At 39.5% G+C, this 17,865-nt stretch overlaps 1 protein-coding gene across 3 annotated transcripts in view; it reads right to left on the reverse strand.

Moving 5' to 3' along the window:
* igdcc4 (immunoglobulin superfamily, DCC subclass, member 4) overlaps positions 1-17,865 on the reverse strand; it is a 240,283-nt gene that overhangs the window by 104,871 nt on the left and 117,547 nt on the right. The window lies entirely within an intron of this gene.

The following is a 17,865-nucleotide window of genomic DNA, read 5'->3' on the forward strand; positions in this document are numbered from 1 at the left end:
AATTACCATAACTTGCTCGATTTTTGACCAATTTACAAACGGTTTGCCTTGTTACAAATCGTATTACATGTAGATATGACATAGGATGCTGTACCTGTTGAAATTACCTCTTTCGCTTTAAAAAAAACATGACTTAATTGTGCAACATAGTTGTGTAGGGTCAGTGTTAGTCAGTTCTCTGATTATTTTAAACTGTTTCAGAATACATTATTAAAAGCTATTTTTAACATTTTAAAAACAAAATTCAAAGATTATTTCATTAATTTTATGGCTGAATCAAAAGAAATTCCATAAATTAGAAGACAAATGTTCAAGAAGAAGTGAAAATATAAAATAATATTATGGTTGGATGTTATTGCTGGTGGACCAGTTCTGGCTGAAAGATGTGATTATGGTGTTTGTTGTCTTATTATTTATTTTGGGTCACATTTTTGTATTATTATTATTATTATTCACCCGAACGCCTCCCTAGGGAGGTGTTTAGGGCACGTCCGACCGGTAGGAGGCCGCGGGGAAGACCCAGGACACGTTGGGAAGACTATGTCTCCCGGCTGGCCTGGGAACGCCTCGGGGTCCCACAGGAAGAGCTGGACGAAGTGGCTGGGGAGAGGGAAGTCTGAGCTTCCCTGCTTAGGCTGCTGCCGCCGCGACCCGACCTCGGATAAGCGGAAGAAGATGGATGGATGGATGGACATTTTGTATTACCCTGTATTGTGTTTATGTGGTATGAAATAAACTTCATCAACGCGCGACATTTTTTTATCCACTTCTTCCTCCGTAAATCTTGATACATATTGACGATGACCCGCCCTGCTATACTTCTGATTGGCTCTGAGCATTTTTCAGCATTTTTCGCCTGACCAATCAGAAAGAAGGGGCCGTCTAAGCATACCCGCCCCCAAAGTGCCATAAAGAAACATGACAGCGCGAGGAGAGATGCCAGGAGTACACAGAGAGCGCGCAGAAAGGTGTCGTGCGCGCGCACGAAGTGGAGAATCAGCGCGCGATAACAGTTTTTATGCGCTCGGATTTTTGGCACTAATGTGACGCCATAGCCGTCCCCCAGAATTCAGCTAGCTTATGTTGCCATGCTGTACCAAATCTGCCCAAGGCCTTCAGAATCGACAATGCGGGCGTCCGTGCACTGTAAGTGAACGGACACAAACATTTGACAGACAGTTCCGATAGCCAATCAGATCACAAGTTGGTCACTGGGGTGAGTTTTTCCTTGCCCTTATGTGGGCTCTGTACCAAGGATGTCGTTGTGGCTTGTGCAGCCCTGTGAGAAACTCGTGATTTAGGGCTATATAAATAAACATTGATTGATGATAAACATTGAAGTTGTTGACAGTAACCTATCTAGGTAGCCTGATGTTAAAGGGGAATATTATCACAATTTCAGAATTGTTAAAACCATTAAAAATCAATTCCCAGTGGCTTTTTTCGAAGTTTTTTTTCAAAATTTTACCCATCACGCAATATCCCTAAAAAAAGCTTCAAAGTGCCTGATTTTAACCACCCGTCCATTTTCCTGTGACGTCACATAGTGAAGCCAACACAAACAAACATGGCGGAGAGAACAGCAAGCTATAGCGACATTAGCTCGGATTCAGACTCGGATTTCAGCGGCTTAAGCGATTCAACAGATTACGCATGTATTGAAACGGATGGTTGTAGTGTGGAGGCAGGTAGCGAAAACGAAATTGAAGAAGAAACTGAAGCTATTGAGCCATATCGGTTTGAACCGTATGCAAGCGAAACCGACGAAAACGACACGACAGCCAGCGACACGGGAGAAAGCGAGGACGAATTCGGCGATCGCCTTCTAACCAACGATTGGTATGTGTTTGTTTGGCATATAAGGAAACTAACAACTATGAACTAGGTTTACAGCATATGAAATACATTTGGCAACAACATGCACTTTGAGAGTGCAGACAGCCCAATTTTCATCAATTAATATATTCTGTAGACATACCCTCATGTCAGCAGGCCAGGGAAGCTAGGGTCGATATTCTTCTCTTGATCATCTTTGGGACGGTGTGAGCCAAGACATCCAGGGGGTTTAGCTCGCTCGTCTGCGGGAACAAACTGCCGCCATTTCTTGCCGTGCTAGCGAGGTCCTTTGTCCTTGAATTCCTCACACACTCCGGCAGATTCAATGGGGGTCTGGCGGCAGATTTCTTTGACTTTATCGTTGGAAATGCATCTGCTTTGAGTGTCGCAGGATATCCACACATGCTTGCCATCTCTGTCGTAGCATAGCTTTCGTCGGTAAAGTGTGCGGAACAAACGTCCAATTTCTTGCCACTTTCGCATCTTTGGGCCACTGGTGCAACTTGAATCCGTCCCTGTTCGTGTTGTTACACCCTCCGACAACACACCGACGAGGCATGATGTCTCCAAGGTACGGAAAACAGTCGAAAAAAACGGAAAATAACAGAGCTGATTTGACTCGGTGTTTGAGAAAATGGCAGATTGCTTCCCGATGCGACGTCACATTGTGACGTCATCGCTCTGAGAGCGAATACAGTGTTTCCCACAGGACAGGCATCTATTTGTGGTGGTGTGGGCGGGGGGTGACGGCGGCAGCGGCGATGACCAAGAAGAACGCGGAGTTAGAATATAAGTACAACACTTTATGCACATATTTAGCTCATTAAAATTACCGACAGGAAGGCGAGAAACACTTTATTTCAACAGACTCTGGCGCCGTACCTGTCGTCAAAACTCCAAAGACCGACTGCACAGTTGCGCTAACGAAATAAGAGTCTCAAAAAGCTGGTGTGCACAAGCTAGCAAGCTACGGAGTTTGCCGACAATGTATTTCTTGTAAAGTGTATACAAAGGAGTACAGAAGCTAGACAAATAAGATGCCAAAAACCAACCACTTTCATGTGGTATTGGACAGAAAGGAGGACTTTTTTTCTCTTCCATTCGAAAATGCGGACGTTATCAGCACCACTGTCTGATTCCAATCACTGAAAGTCATCAGAATCAGGTAATACACCAACTTATATTCTTGTCTTCATGAAAGAAAGGAATCTATATGTGTTAAACATGCTTGTATTATCTTTAAACACCTTTAACTTGTTAACAATATTAATTATATGTGTTAAACATGCTTGTATTATCTTTAAACACCTTTAACTTGTTAACAATATTAACTATATGTGTTAAACATGCTTGTATTATCTTTAAACACCTTTAACTTGTTAACAATATTAACTATATGTGTTAAACATGCTTGTATTGTCATTAAACACCTTTAACTTGTTAACAATATTAAATATATGTATTAAACATACTTGTATTATCATTAAACACCTTTAATCTATTAACAATGTGTTAAACATGCTTGTATTATCTTTAAACACCTTTAACTTGTTCACAATATTAACTATATGTATTAAACATACTTGTATTATCATTAAACACCTTTAATTTATTAACAATATCAACTATATGTGTTAAACATGCTTGCATTATCATTAAACACCTTTAACTTGTTAACAAAAACATATATTTCATAAATAAGTAAATATAAATTATATATATGAATGAGGTAGATCCCCACGACTTGATCAATTGAAAAGTAGCTCGCCTGCAGAAAAAGTGTGAGCACCCCTGAGTTACACCCATCTGAACAGGTCAGCCACCTGTTTAAAGCCCGATCACAGTTGAAATCTTGAAATGAAGGGCCTTTAATGGCCAAAACATTAACCTGGACAACATTTTAACAGCTGGTTGGCTCAGATTTTATTCTTTTCATTGCATTCACATGCTGCAGTGGACAGTGGACAATTTAGCTTCAGTACATGTGTGTTTATTGACAACAGGGTTATAACCTGGACACGTTAGCTCGTTGGTATGAAAACAGGTGACTGAGTCAAACAGGGGCGGTGTTAATGAAGCAGCGTCAGGCTGCTCACGGTCAGTGAAGCGCTCGGTGAAATCGCGGATTAACGTTAAATATATGACGAGCCGCGAGCGATGCAGCTATAACCTATCTACCTACAACCTATATTACCCTCGTATTTTGATCCGGTCGGTCCGTTCTTTTACTCCGCCGTCTTCTTCGTCTTCGTCTTCTTCTTCTGGCCCACCAGGTGAATTAAGTGCTATTGGCGGAGCTACAATGCATAGTAGGCTACCGCCACCTACTGCACTGGAGTTGTAACTACAAGGTACATTCACAGACAGTCCCATTGCTTTTATGAGCGGTCGAGCGAGTCAAAAGCCGAAAAATCCATTTGTGGCGGACGTAATTCTTTCGTGGCGGGCCGCCACAAATAAATGAATGTGTGGGAAACACTGGAATATTAGAAAGGCGTTTAATTCGCCAAAATTCACCCATTTAGAGTTCGGAAATCGGTTAAAAAATATATGGTCTTTTTTCTGCAACATCAAGGTATATATTGACGCTTACATAGGTCTGGTGATAATGTTCCCCTTTAACGAGACTGTGATTGGATACTCACTTGTCATTCCAAAGTGAGTATCCATTCACAAGTTTCAATTTAGCAGGAAGCGGGAAGTGTTGCGCCGTAGCCAGACCGGGATAGTAGAGAAGGAGAACAAAACATTGATTAGGTGGCAGATATATTGTAGCGTCCCGGAAGAGTTGGTGCTACAGGGAATTCTGGTAATTTGTTCTGTTGTGTTTATGTTGTGTGGCGGTGCAAATATTCTTCCGAAATTGTTACGTGGGGGGTTCATTCCCCCGGGATGCAGACGGAACACTCTGGACAGGACGTGCAGGTAGGAACATGGTTTATTTGTCGAAAGTTAAACAAGTCCCAAAAACTGAAAACAAGCCAGAGGAAAAATGTGCCGATCGCACTCGAAGCTAAGGCTAACACATAGCATAAGCAAGAAGACAAGGAATACTCACGTAACTGTAGCAAAAGCAAACAAAGAAGCCAGGCCAACTGACCGGCAAAGGCAGGCTTAAATAATGCCTCTGATTAGTGCTCGGGGAACAGGTGAGCGTCCCCAACACCAATCAGAGGCAGGTGAAAACAATAAGCAACCATTGTAACCAAAACAAACTCAAGGGTGCACAAAACAGGAACTAAGGGAGTCCAAAACTAACAGAAAATAACAAAAACATGGTCCGGGCCACGGATCATGACAGAAATATGTTTGTCTTTGTTGTTTAGTGTGGTTTCACAATATGGCACATGTTTATGACAGTGTTGGTGTTGTTCATACGACCACCCTTAGTGTGCCATGTATGGCTGTTGACTAAGTATGCGATTCATTAACGTGTGTGTTCAAAGTTAACATGATCATTAAAAATGGCTATGATCGGACAGAGTGACATTTTTGTTTGACATCTTCAACTACAGACCATTATTAACCCATCAAACGCTACAATATTTTGCAAGGCCATTTTCAAGAGGGATATTTACAGAGAAACTAAATCTTATGAGACGATGTCAGCCAACCCCGGAAGCTAGCTCAGGTGTTCTGGCGACCAAATGGGGAAATGCTCGCCATTTCCACTCGAATCAGCTGGCTTATACGGCGTCGAATAGTAAGTTCAAATATTTAATTTTTACACATTTAATATGTTTGTAGCTATTTTATATTTTGACAGAACCACATAAGATATGTTTTAATTGCTGATGCGTTCTAATTGATTTTTAAATGCGCCAGAAAATAACCCTTTTTGTGCACTGTTGAGGCGCTCCAATGCCCAGTAGTGCGTACATGTGTTCCTGTATTGTATTTATCCAGCAATGATCTTGTGGTGACATCAATTATGGTATTTTGAGAGGTAATCATTGAAGTCGGACTTCACTGAAGGCCTAGGTGGGAAACGCACGGCCCGCCACTGCTTACAGTATATCTGTACTAACATATAATAATGGCCTTGTCATCGATATCAATGATATGATTATTTATTTAACATGGATATTACGGCCACTAAAGAGGGACACGCGGTAGAAAATGGATGGATGGATGTTAATAATAATGTTTCTTGGATAAGATACAGTGAATTTTTGCTGAAACACATTTATTTTCATCAGTATTGGACTGAAAAATTATGTTCTTTTCACAGTTTTGAACAAAAAAATGCTATTGATTTATTACTTAATAGTGTATTATTCACTGTTGTATTGCTTCAAATGCTTCTATTGTTTTAAGTGCCCAGTGCAGCTCTTTGGTCAACATAGGTCGTTTTAATGTGCAACATGAATAAAGTTCGACCTGACAAACCTTTTAGTTCTAAATATTCTAATTTCTGAATGTGCCATATTGACAAAGCAATAAGACGATCCTGAACATCCATACATTCATTTTCTACCGCTTGTCCCTTTCGGGGTCGCAGGGGGTGCTGGAGCCTATCTCAGCTGCATTCGGGCGGAAGACGGGGTACACCCTGGACAAGTCGCCACCTCATCGTAGGACCCTGAACGTAAGGGTTTTTTTTAAACATGTTTTAATACAAAATGATAAAAAACTAACAAAAAATAGATTTTTAACTATTTTTTTGGCTCGGGAAGAAGTAATTTAGTGCCACCTGTTGGTTTGCATGTACAGATCTTTCGACCCCGGGCATAAGACAACAATATTTTTTTCAGACGTTTGTACTGCAATGGCAAAATATTTGTATTAATATCAATAGTACACCCAAAAAATATGTACCGTATTTTTCGGACTATAAATCGCTCCGGATTATAAGTCGCACCGGTCGAAAATGCATAATAAAGAAGGAAAAAACATATATAAGTCGTACTGGAGTATAAGTCGCATTTTTTGGGGAAATTCATTTGATAAAACCCAACACCCAGAATTGACATTTGAAAGGCAATTTAAAATAAATAAAGAATAGTGAACAACAGGCTGAATAAGCGTACGTTATATGACGCATAAATAACCAACTGAAAGTGTGTCTGGTATGTTAACGTAACATATTATGGTCATTCAAATAACTATAACATATAGAACATGCTATACGTTTACCAAACAATCTGTCACTCCTAATCTTATACGTCTAGTCTCTTACGTGAATGATCTAAATAATAATATTTGATATTTTACGGTAATGTGTTAATAATGTCACACATAAGTCGCACCCCCGGCCAAACTATGAAAAAAACTGCAACTTATAGTCCGAAAAATACGGTATATACATGTTATGATCATTTAATTGTATTATATGTTATTATATAAATTAGTGGAATTAATTTGTTTTAAACTGATTTTATTAAATATTTTCATCAGTTTCCTTTTTTTATATTATTTAAAAAAACAAACATTTGTTTAAGTGTGTGTTCTAGTAATATTACCTTGGTAATACATAATCATTTTTACTATGTCAGGGTTTCTGCACAGTCTAATTTAATGCTTTTTAATGCCCCTTAAAATAAATGTAATAATGCCCATGTCCCACTGCAGATAGTTATTTCAATATACCGTATTTTTCGGAGTATAAGTCGCACCTGCCGAAAATGCATAATAAAGAAGGAAAAAAACATATATAAGTGGCACTGGAGCCCGGCCGGCCAAACTATGAAAAAAACTGCAACTTATAGTCCGAAAAATACGGTAGTCAAAAGCCTACAATTGTCTATATAGACAGAATTGTATTATCAAATGTAATCCTTTTTAATGCCATTTAAGGACTTAATTTTTCGCAAAATCCATTTAATATATTTATATAATTTTCTATTATTACACTGTATGTATTATTTTATTTGCAATGTTTCTGTTGTTGCTAATGTGTGTTCTATTAGTAATCCCTACTCTATATTATTGTTGGACCAGCTAGGTCACCTCCCATGCTGTGTTAGTTCAGTTCAGTTTCAGTTTATTTCCAACATGCGTACGATACAATGTAACGCATCACATATTTCCAGTTGTTTCATTACAGCACGTCCGAAAAAGAGTAGGAAGAAGCAGAGTTTATTTAACCCCTTTTCATATTATAGCAGTTGTATCCAATTTCCTCGTTCTGTTTGTAACAGAACAGTGAATAAATAATTAATAATTACATTCAGTTAATTCATTCTCAGTTCCATTTCGAAAGTAATGGAAGAAATAGTTTATGAACAGGTCGATAGTTACCTTGCCACTAAAAAACTCATGTACAAATTCCAATCCAGCTTCAGAACTAACCACTCCACTGACACATGCCTTCTCTATCTGACTGACCACATCAAACATGAGGTGGACGCGGGCAGATACTGCGGCATGGTCATGCTGGACCTTCAGAAGGCCGTTGACACCGTTGACCACGCTATACTGTTGGGTAAGCTTAGAACAATCGGATTTGATAAAACCTCATCGAGCTGGATGCAATCTTACTTGGAGAGGAGGAAACAGGTGGTAGAGGTGAACGGCACCGTGTCCACCCCCCTCTCAGTAAGCTGTGGAGTCCCTCAAGGCAGTATATTAGGGCCTTTACTGTTCCTAATATACATAAACGACATGTCATCAGCATGTGACTGTGAATTGTTCCTGTTTGCGGATGACTCGGCCCTGCTGGTATCCGGCAAGAACAAGTCACAGGTGGAGAAAATCCTCAGTGCTGAACTCTGTAGAATTTGCACCTGGCTCGCTGACAATAAGCTATCCATACACTTGGGTAAAACGGAATCCATCCTATTTGGGTCCCAAATCAACCTTAAGAAAGTCAATGACTTCACTATAAAAGTGGGTGACATTGTTATCACCAGGAAGGATGAGGTCACCTACCTAGGTTCCATTCTAGAGGCTAATCTTTCCTGTGATAAAATGGAAACCAAGGTAATCAAAAAGGTCAACCAACGAACAAGATTTCTCTACAAAATCTCCTCTCTGGTCAACAAAAGCACCATGAAGATTTTAGCGGGAACTCTCATTCAACCCTTTTTCGATTACGCATGCACCTCCTGGTACCCTAGCACCTCCAAAACCCTCAAATCTAGACTCCAAACATCCCAGAACAAGCTAGTCAGGTTACTTCTAGACCTCCACCCCAGATCCCACCTCACTCCTACCCACTTCTCCAAAGTGGGCTGGCTCAGGGTGGAGGACAGAGTAAAACAACTTGCACTGAGCCTTGTCTATAAAATCCGCTGCACCTCCCTGATACTGAAGTACATGTCAAACTACTTCCTTAACGTAAATGACCGCCATAACCACAACACCAGGGGGAGCTCCACTAACCACGTTAAACCCAGATTCCGATCCAACAAAGGTCTTAACTCATTCTCCTTCTATTCCACATCAATGTGGAATGCACTCCCAACAGGTGTAAGAGAAAGTGCATCTCTATCCTCCTTCAAAACCGCACTAAAAGAACACCTCCAAGCAACTACAACCCTAGACTAACACCCTCCCCCCTCCACATCTCACCTCCCCGGATTGTAAATAATCAAATGTCAATAATCAAATGTGTATACTTGTTCTTATGCTTTCTGAACTCACTATGTTTACTGCTCGCTGTACATATCCTACCAAGTCAGACCTACACTGTTTCAATGTCCATTTCTCAGATGATATAATTGTTGATGACTGAAGTGCTGATATCAACCAAACCTAACCCTCCCCCCCTCCACATCCCACCCCCCGGATTGTAAATAAAGTAAATAATTCAATGTAGATACTCTGATGATTAACTTGTGTGATAACTGTATTATGCTGATAGTATATATTTGTACCATGAATTGATTAACGTGGACCCCGACTTAAACAAGTAGAAAAACTTATTCGGGTGTTACCATTTAGTGGTCAATTGTACGGAATATGTACTGTACTGTGCAATCTACTAATAAAAGTTTCAATCAATCAATCAATCAAACATAAATACATATACCGGTACCATAAGTAAGTTCAGGACTCCTCTTCCTCCTATCCAGGAGATCGCAAAAAGCCGCTGCCTGACCAGGGCTCAGAAAATCTGCAAAGACTCCTCCCACCCCCACCAAGGACTGTTTTCACTGCTTGACTCTAGAAAGAGGTTCCGCAGCCTCCGAAACAGAACCTCCAGGTTCTGTAACAGCTTCTTCCCTCAGGCCGTAAGACTCTTGAACGCATCATAATTCAATTATCCCCTCAACTCCCCCCAAAATGGATTAACTCGCTGGAATAAAAAAGACAATAAAACATACATCCATAAACGTGGACGCATGTGAAAAAGTGCAATATATTTATCTGTACAGTAACCTATTTATTTATTTATATATGCACCTTATTGCTTTTTTATCCTGCACTACCATGAGCTTGTGTAACAAAATGTTGTTCTTATCTGTACTGTAAAGTTCAAATTTGAATGACAATAAAAAGGAAGTCTAAGTCTAAGTAGACAAATATTAAATGCATAAATAATCATTATCACATTAAAAAAAAGGTTCAAGATGTTCATCATAATTCTTCTTCTTTGTACTTTGTTAAGACTTGTAGTTTGAACAGTCTTTTGAACCGAATCATATTGGTTTGATTCCCTTTCTGTTTATCCATTTCATAATTTAATTCCACATACGGATATGCTAAAGGTCTTAAGTCTTGTACAGGCATACAAAAGTTTCAAATTGATTTTCCTCAATGTTACTGTCAAACGTTGTGTACAACTACAAACCCCGTTTCCATATGAGTTGGGAAATTGTGTTAGATGTAAATATAAACAGAATACAATGATTTGCAAATCCTTTTCAACCCATATTCAATTGAATGCACTACAAAGACAAGATATTTGATGTTCAAACTCATAAATAATAATAATAATTAACTTAGAATTTCATGGCTGCAACACGTGCCAAAGTAGTTGGGAAAGGGCATGTTCACCACTGTGTTACATCACCTTTTCTTTTAACAACACTCAATAAACGATTGGGAACTGAGGAAACTAATTGTTGAAGCTTTGAAAGTGGAATTCTTTCCCATTCTTGTTTTATGTAGAGCTTCAGTCGTTCAACAGTCCGGGGTCTCCGCTGTCGTATTTTACGCTTCATAATGCGCCACACATTTTCGATGGGAGACAGGTCTGGACTGCAGGCGGGCCAGGAAAGTACCCACACTATTTTTTTACGAAGCCACGCTGTTGTAACACGTGCTGAATGTGGCTTGGCATTGTCTTGTTGAAATAAGCAGGGGCGTCCATGAAAAAGACGGCCCTTAGATGTCAGATATGTTGCTCCAAAACCTGTATGTAATTTTCAGCATTTTTGAGCATTTTTTGGGAAGCTGTTTTTATACTCAATCATGGCACCCACCTGTTCCCAATTAGCTTGCACACCTGTGGGATGTCCCAAATAAGTGTTTGATGAGCATTCCTCAACTTTATCAGTATTTATTGCCACCTTTCCCAACTTCTTGGTCACGTGTTGCTGGCATCAAATTCTAAAGTTAATGATTATTTGCAAAAAAAAAAATGTTTATCAGTTTGAACATCAAATATGTTGTCTTTGTAGCATATTCAACTGAATATGGGTTGAAAATGATTTGCAAATCCTTGTATTCCGTTTATATTTACATCTAACACACTTTCCCAACTCATATGGAAACGGGGTTTGTACATTGGTGGTGTAGTAGTGCACATGTGGCTGCCCTGGTATTGATTTTAGCTTATTAATGCTTCATTCATCATCCTGATGCAAAATCACATTTTCAGTAGGATGCTATGAAAAACTACATTGCTACTACAGGTAAAAGCCAGTAAATTAGAATATTTTGAAAAACTTGATTTATTTCAGTAATTGCATTCAAAAGGTGTAACTTGTACATTATATGTATTCATTGCACACAGACTGATGCATTCAAATGTTTATTTCATTTAATTTTGATTATTTGAAGTGGCAACAAATGAAAATCCAAAATTCCGTGTGTCACAAAATTAGAATATTACTTAAGGCTAATACAAAAAAGGGATTTTTAGAAATGTTGGCCAACTGAAAAGTATGAAAATGAAAAATATGAGCATGTACAATACTCAATACTTGGTTGGAGCTCCTTTTGCCTCAATTACTGCGTTAATGCGGCGTGGCATGGAGTCGATGAGTTTCTGGCACTGCTCAGGTGTTATGAGAGCCCAGGTTGCTCTGATAGTGGCCTTCAACTCTTCTGCGTTTTTGGGTCTGGCATTCTGCATCTTCCTTTTCACAATACCCCACAGATTTTCTATGGGGCTAAGGTCAGGGGAGTTGGCGGGCCAATTTAGAACAGAAATACCATGGTCCGTAAACCAGGCACGGGTAGATTTTGCGCTGTGTGCAGGCGCCAAGTCCTGTTGGAACTTGAAATCTCCATCTCCATAGAGCAGGTCAGCAGCAGGAAGCATGAAGTGCTCTAAAACTTGCTGGTAGACGGCTGCGTTGACCCTGGATCTCAGGAAACAGAGTGGACCGACACCAGCAGATGACATGGCACCCCAAACCATCACCCAACCATGCAAATTTTGCATTTCCTTTGGAAATCGAGGTCCCAGAGTCTGGAGGAAGACAGGAGAGGCACAGGATCCACGTTGCCTGAAGTCTAGTGTAAAGTTTCCACCATCAGTGATGGTTTGGGGTGCCATGTCATCTGCTGGTGTCGGTCCACTCTGTTTCCTGAGATCCAGGGTCAACGCAGCCGTCTACCAGCAAGTTTTAGAGCACTTCATGCTTCCTGCTGCTGACCTGCTCTATGGAGATGGAGATTTCAAGTTCCAACAGGACTTGGCGCCTGCACACAGCGCAAAATCTACCCGTGCCTGGTTTACGGACCATGGTATTTCTGTTCTAAATTGGCCCGCCAACTCCCCTGACCTTAGCCCCATAGAAAATCTGTGGGGTATTGTGAAAAGGAAGATGCAGAATGCCAGACCCAAAAACGCAGAAGAGTTGAAGGCCACTATCAGAGCAACCTGGGCTCTCATAACACCTGAGCAGTGCCAGAAACTCATCGACTCCATGCCACGCCGCATTAACGCAGTAATTGAGGCAAAAGGAGCTCCAACCAAGTATTGAGTATTGTACATGCTCATATTTTTCATTTTCATACTTTTCAGTTGGCCAACATTTCTAAAAATCCCTTTTTTGTATTAGCCTTAAGTAATATTCTAATTTTGTGACACACGGAATTTTGGATTTTCATTTGTTGCCACTTCAAATCATCAAAATTAAATGAAATAAACATTTGAATGCATCAGTCTCTGTGCAATGAATAAATATAATGTACAAGTTACACCTTTTGAATGCAATTACTGAAATAAATCAAGTTTTTCAAAATATTCTAATTTACTGGCTTTTACCTGTATAATGAAAACAAACTTAAACATTGGACACAATACCTGGAACAATATTGACATTCATCTTCAGGGCGCCTGTATTGAGAGGGGTTAAACAGGTCAAAAAATGCCAAAAGCTGTTTTTTCCCCAAGTATTTCAATTTATAAGAGGCCACGTGCTGTGTTGCACTAACAATTTCCAGAAAGCGAAACTTATTTCCAACAGAAATTCCTAGCCAAAGCGGCATCTGTCTCCTCTATAAGCATGCAACCTCACATTCCTGTGCATGGTACCGCTGGGGAACAAGGGAGGCGACTCAAAAGCAGGTGGCTTTTCCTAATATGTTTTCACAGATGTGATCAGAGATGTGTTTTTTCCCTACGCTGGCAGCTGTGGAGGAGAACATCCACTCAATGTCAACGTTAAAGCACTTCGGCGAGGACCTCTCGCCGCGCTGATCAAATCGCTCTCCCGCAGAACTGCTGATTTGATTCACAAACACGCAAACTGAAGGTCACCTTTAATGGTCTCGGAAACCTTTCCCTTCACCATGACAACTCCTCGGCCTTCATCCGCCTCCTCACTATTCATATAGCCCCCACCCCACCTCCACCCACCGTATTGTCCCCAAAACAAGAGCTCCTTATAAATAGGCATTTGGCAGCTGACAAAAGCGTGGGCATCCTCAGAGTGCACGGTGTCATTTTACACAAAGCTAATGAGTCAATAAAGAACATTTCTGAAGAGCTGGAAACAAAACGGATCATTAAAAAAAGCTAATGCCTTTCTCCTTGTCCCTTAAATGTATTTAAAAATGTACATTGAGTAACACCTTAAGGCATTCTGTTTATTCATATTGTGCAAGGTGCCGATTGTCATTAATATGTGGCACATTATATGACAAGTCCAGGTTTGACGTGCACGTTGACATGAAAAGCAAAATATAGTGAATTGCAATTCTTCTATCTATATTCTTTTTCCTGCGTGCATTCAAATTGAACAGGTTCTTGCTATGCACATGTGCCCCCGTACCCACATTAGGACCCAAAACACTGACTTTTAGTTTTAGCATTCAAAAAAATTGGTAGAAAAATACGTACTGGCGTTAAGAATGGGTACCGAATTCGGCACTTTTAAAGGCACTGATCAAATTTCTTCGGTATAACTGAGAACCAATTCACGTAAAAATCACACCATATTTCGATACCTTTGTTGCAGGTGTATATGTAGCAAACTGCCTATAGGTAATGTAGCAATTTTCCATGCCAACAAAGCAGGCATGCTTTGAAAACACTAGAAAACACTCACAAAATGCATTAGCTCGATGATAATTTAAATTGGATACCGGTATGCCAAATACAAAACCCAAAACCAATGAAGTTGGCAGATTGTGTAAATCATAAACAAAAACAGAATACATAATTTGCAAATCCTTTTCAACTTATATTCAATTGAATAGACTGCCAAGAAAAGATAATTAACGTTGGAACTGAGAAACTGTGTTGTTTTTTGCAAATATTAGCTCATTTGGAATTTGATGCCTGCAACATGTTTAAAAAAAAGCTGGCACAAGTGGCAAAAAAGACTGAGAAAGTTGAGGAATGCTCATCAAACACTTATTTGGAACATCCCACAGGTGAACAGGCTAATTGGGAACAGGTGGGTGCCATGATTGGGCATAAAAGCAGCTTCCATGAAAGGCTCAGTCATTCACAAACAAGGATGGGGCGAGGGTCACCACTTTGTGAACAAATGCGTGAGCAAATTGTCCAACAGTTTAAGAACAACATTACTCAACCAGCTATTGCAAGGAATTTAGGGATTTCACCATCTACGGTCCGTAATATCATCAAAAGGTTCAGAGAATCTGGGGAAATCACTGCACGTAAGCAGCTAAGCCTGTGACCTTCAATCCCTCAGGTGGTACTGCATCAACAAGCGACATCAGTGTGTAAAGGATATCACCACATGGGCTCAGGAACACTTCAGAAAACCACTGTCAGTAAGTACAGTTTGTCGCTACATCTGTAAGTGCAAGTTAAAACTCTCCTATGCAAAACGAAAGCCATTTATTAACAACACCCGGAAACACCGCCGGCTTCGCTGGGCCCAAGCTCATCTAAGATGGACTGATGCAAAGTGGAAAAGTGTTCTCTGGTCTGACGAGTCCACATTTCAAATTGTTTTTGGAAACTGTGGAAGTCGTGTCCACCGGACCAAAGAGGAAAAGAACCATCTGGATTGTTATAGGCGCAAAGTTCAAAAGCCAGCATCTGTGATGGTATGGGGGTGTATTAGTGCTCAAGACATGGGTAATTTACACATCTGTGAAAGCACCTTTAATGCTGAAAGGTACATACAGGTTATCATGATAACGTACAAGCAACGTTACCATGGACGCCCCTGCTTATTTCAGCAAGACAATGCCAAGCCACATTCTGCACATGTTACAAAAGCGTGGCTTCGTAGTAAAACAGTGCGGGTACTAGACTGGCCTGCCGGTAGTCCAGACAGGTCTCCCGTTGAAATGTGTGGCACATTATGAAGCATAAAATACGACAACGGATACTCCGGACTGTTGAACAACATAAGCTGTACATCAAGCAAGAATGGGAAATAATTCCACCTGAAAAGCTCAAAAAATTGGTTTCCTCAGTTCCCAAATGTTTGCGGAGTATTGTTAAAAGGAAAGGCCATGTAACACAGTGGTAAAAATGCCCCTGTGCCAACTTTTTTGCAATGTGTTGCTGCCATTAAATTCTAAGTTAATGATTATTTGCAAAAAAAAAAATAAGTTTCTCAGTTTGAACATTAAATATATTGTCTTTGCAGTCTATTCAATTGAATATACGTTGAAAATAATTTGAAAATCATTGTATTCTGTTTTTATTTACGATTTACACAACATGCCAACTTCACTGGTTTTGGGTTTTGTACATGCTATTGATTAGCATTAGCAATTTTACACTGTGACATTTTTTTAAACCTTTACCATCAAAACTGGATTCGCCAATATGATGTGCAGTGCATTTTTCAAATTACCGTAAGTCTTGAACTACAGAGAATATTACAATGGTTGGAATCTCCACTTTTGAGTGATATACGGGCTGCTACGGTGATCTACGTCAGAGCAGCTCCAAGCTGACGAAGCAAGAAGCAGAGTGTAAAAAGGGAGCCAAGTACACATACAGCAGAATGTGTGACACTTTTTACAGCTAAGATATGTGTCAAAAACATTAGACACAAACAAACTCACAGTGTCATGTTAAAAAATCAGAAATAAAAGAATAAGACCGGTGAATATTGTCACACAATCATCAGTCAGTCACTCCACTGTTAGGCAGAAATATTCTGCTGTTATCATGCCATATATACACAGTATGTAGTGTGTATACTATGGTTTTATACACTGTATATATATATATATATATATATATATATATATATATATATATATATATATATATATATATATATATATATATATATACAGTACAGGCCAAAAGTTTGGACACACCTTCTCATTCACAACACAACTGATGGTCCCAACCCCATTGATAAAGCAAGACATTCCACTAATCAACCCTGATAAGGCACACCAACTATTTCAGGTGACTACCTCTTGAAGCTCATCGAGAGAATGCCAAGAGTGTGCAAAACAGTAATCAGAGCAAAGGGTGGCTATTTTGAAGAAACCAGCACATAAATCATATTTTCAGTTATTTCACCTTTTTTTGTTAAGTACATAACTCCACATGTGTTCATTCATAGTTTTGATGCCTTCAGTGACAATCTACAAAGTAAATAGGGTAACACTTTAGTATGAGGAACATATTCACCATTAATTAGTAGCTTATTAAAGTAACACAGACTTAATTTAGAGTCATTTGGACACTAGGGGAACATATAAGGGTTAGGATTAAGGTTAGGGTTACTAATAAGCAATAATTCTGAGGTTATTGAGGAAAGAAATCTTAGGTAATGACTTACTGGTTGTATAATAAGGCCATGCAGAATAAGGCATTAATAAGTACTTAATAATGACTAATTAAGAGCCAATATGTTACTAATTTGCATGTTGATAAGCAACTAATTAATGGTGAATATGTGTTCCCCATACTAAAGTGTTACCGTAAATAGTCATGAAAATAAAGAAAGCACATTGAATGAGAAGGTGTGTCCAAACTGTTGGCCTGTACAGTATACATGTATGTATATATATATATGTATATATATATATATATATATATATATATATATATATATAAATGGTAAATGGGTTATACTTGTATAGCACCTTTCTACCTTCAAGGTACTCAAAGCGCTTTGACAATTGACACTATTTCCACCTTCACCCATTCACACACACATTCACACGCTGATGGCGGGAGCTGCCATGCAAGGCCCTAACCACGACCCATCAGGAGCAAGGATTAAGTGTCTTGCTCAAGGACACAACGGACGTGACGAAGTTGGTAGAAGGTGGGGATCGAACCAGGAACCCTCAGGTTGCTGGCACGGCCACTCTCCCAACTGCACCACGCCGTCCCCATATATATATACAGATATAAGCATTATATTTAAATTATTATTATTATTATAATACTGTAAAACTGTATTTATATTATTCACATGTAAACAATACTTAAGTGTTTATTGTTTATTGTGA

The sequence above is a fragment of the Nerophis lumbriciformis genome, linkage group LG06 (genome assembly GCF_033978685.3).
Source record: "Nerophis lumbriciformis linkage group LG06, RoL_Nlum_v2.1, whole genome shotgun sequence".
In the NCBI taxonomy this organism is placed as follows: domain Eukaryota; kingdom Metazoa; phylum Chordata; class Actinopteri; order Syngnathiformes; family Syngnathidae; genus Nerophis; species Nerophis lumbriciformis.